This window comes from Aristolochia californica, unplaced genomic scaffold (assembly GCF_029961685.1).
Source record: "Aristolochia californica isolate CCGP_79_NKW_82.1479 unplaced genomic scaffold, dmAriCali1.0.hap1 SCAF_17, whole genome shotgun sequence".
Taxonomy (NCBI): Eukaryota; Viridiplantae; Streptophyta; class Magnoliopsida; order Piperales; family Aristolochiaceae; genus Aristolochia; species Aristolochia californica.
Window position 1 is genome coordinate 892501 of NW_027181848.1, and position 2500 is coordinate 895000.

A 2500-nucleotide genomic window follows, 5' to 3' on the forward strand; every position below is an offset into this window, starting at 1 on the left:
GGGCTGCTGGTCACATGCGTCGCTCATAGGCATTTTGCAGGCCAGCACCGGCGGATGCACGGGTCAAGCGGGACGGGACGAGCGCAGGGCTTGCTTTTGGCGGCACACGAAAACACGAACCCGAAAAAGGCGAAAAAGGGACATACACACTGGCGACACGCACGCCCGTTTCGCCTGCCACCCGTGCACACTCGCCTGGGCTGCTGGTCACGTGCGTCGCTCACAGGCATTTTGCAGGCCAGCACCGGCGGATGCACGGGTCAAGCGGGACGGGACGAGCGCAGGGCTTGCTTTTGGTGGCACACGAAAACACGAACCCGAAAAAGGCGAAAAAGGGACACACGGACAGGCGACACGAAAAAAAAGGGGTCGCCCTACCTAGGTGGGCGCAAAAACCCCGTCGGCCAGGAGGTTTCGCCAAAGTGTCTGTACTGTCACACAGGGTCAATAGCACGGGCATGGCCGGCCGCCGCACGTGCAGCGGCTTACGGACGCACGGTTCGGCGGCACAGGTGCCTGGCGGCTTTAGCACCTTGGGGTGGACAGGCCTGGCGGCAAGGGGGGCTAGGCACCTTGCTGCCAGCCGGCAATGGTGCACGGGGCGGGGCGCCACACAAACACGAAAGAGGGACAAGAGCGGGGCGATGGTCCACAGAGACGAGCCATGCACGGGGCCCGTGATCGCCGACACACGCGAACGCGGACGCGGACAAGGACAAGGACGCGACGCGCGGCGCGCGTGCGAGGTCAAGAGGGGCGCGCGCACGAAAACGCGAAAAAAGGGGCTAGCGGCCGAGAAACGCGAAAAAAACCGGGTCACCTACCTAGCCGAACGCCTAAAATCGCTTCGGGCAGGAGGTTTCGCCAAAGTGTCTGTACTGTCACACGGTCCGTACGGGCGCAACCCCATCGCGCGCCAGCACCCCTTCCTGGGGGCGCCCGCCCGCCAGGCGCCTGGCGCCCCACGCGCGCGCGCCCGGCGCCTGGCGCCTTGCCCCCCACGCGCGCCCGGCGCCTGGCGCCTGGCGCCTCGCCCCCCACGCGCGCGCCCGGCGCCTGGCGCCTTGCCCCCCACGCGCGCCCGGCGCCTGGCGCCTGGCGCCTCGCCCCCCACGCGCGCGCGCGCGTGGCGCCTTGCGCCTCGCCCCCCACGCGCGCGCGCGCGTGGCGCCTTGCGCCTGGCGCCTTGCCTCCGCGCGTGCCTGGCGCCTGGCGCCTTGCCCCCCACGCGCCTGGGCGCCTCTTTTCCGCCTGGGCGCCCTGGCACCTTTCCGCCTGGGCGCCTGTTTTCCGCCTTGGCGCCCTGGCGCCTTTTCGCGTGGGCGCCTCTTTTCCGCCTGGGCGCCATGGCGCCTTTCGGCCTGGGCGACTCTTTTTCGCCTGGGCACCTCTTTTCCGCCTGGGCGCCTCTTTTCCGCCTGGCCAGGGCGCCTCTTTTCCGCCTGGGCGCCATGGCGCCTTTCTGCCTGGGCGCCTCTTTTTCGCCTGGGCGCCTCTTTTCTGCCTGGGCGCCCTGGCGCCTTTTCGCCTGGGCGCCTCTTTCCCACCTGGGCGCCCTGGCGCCTCTTCGCCTGGGCGCCCTGGCGCCTTTTCGCCTGGGCGCCTCTTTTGGCGCCTGGGCGCCTACGCCAGGGCGCCTCTTTTCCGCCTGGGCGCCTCTTTTTCGCCTGGGCGCCTCTTTTCCGCCTGGGTGCCCTGGCGCCATTCCGCCTGGGCGCCTCTTTTCCGCCTGGGCGCCCTGGCGCCTTTTCGCCTGGGTGCCTCTTTTGGCGCCTGGGCGCCTACGCCAGGGCGCCTCTTTTCCGCCAGGGCGCCTCTTTTTCGCCTGGGCGCCTCTTTTCCGCCTGGGCGCCCTGGCGCCTTTTCGCCTGGCGCCTCTTTTGGCGCCTGGGCGCCTACGCCAGGGCGCCTCTTTTCCGCCTGGGCGCCTCTTTTCCGCCTGGGTGCCCTGGCGCCATTCCGCCTGGGCGCCTCTTTTCCGCCTGGGCGCCCTGGCGCCTTTTCGCCTGGGTGCCTCTTTTGGCGCATGGGCGCCTACGCCAGGGCGCCTCTTTTCCGCCTGGGCGCCCTGGCGCCTTTCCGCCTGGGCGCCTCTTTTTCGCCTGGGCGCCTCTTTTCCGCCTGGGCGCCCTGGCGCCATTCCGCCTGGGCGCCTCTTTTCCGCCTGGGCGCCCTGGCGCCTTTTCGCCTGGCGCCTCTTTTGGCGCCTGGGCGCCTACGCCAGGGCGCCTCTTTTCCGCCTGGGCGCCTCTTTTTCGCCTGGGCGCCTCTTTTCCGCCTGCCTCTTTTCCGCCTGGGCGCCCTGGCGCCTTTTCGCCTGGCGCCTCTTTTGGCGCCTGGGCGCCTACGCCAGGGCGCCTCTTTTCCGCCTGGGCGCCCTGGCGCCTTTCCGCCTGGGCGCCTCTTTTTCGCCTGGGCGCCTCTTTTTCGCCTGGGCGCCTCGTTTCCGCCTGGGCGCCTCTTTTCCGCCTGGGCGCCCTGGCGCCTTTTCGCCTGGGCG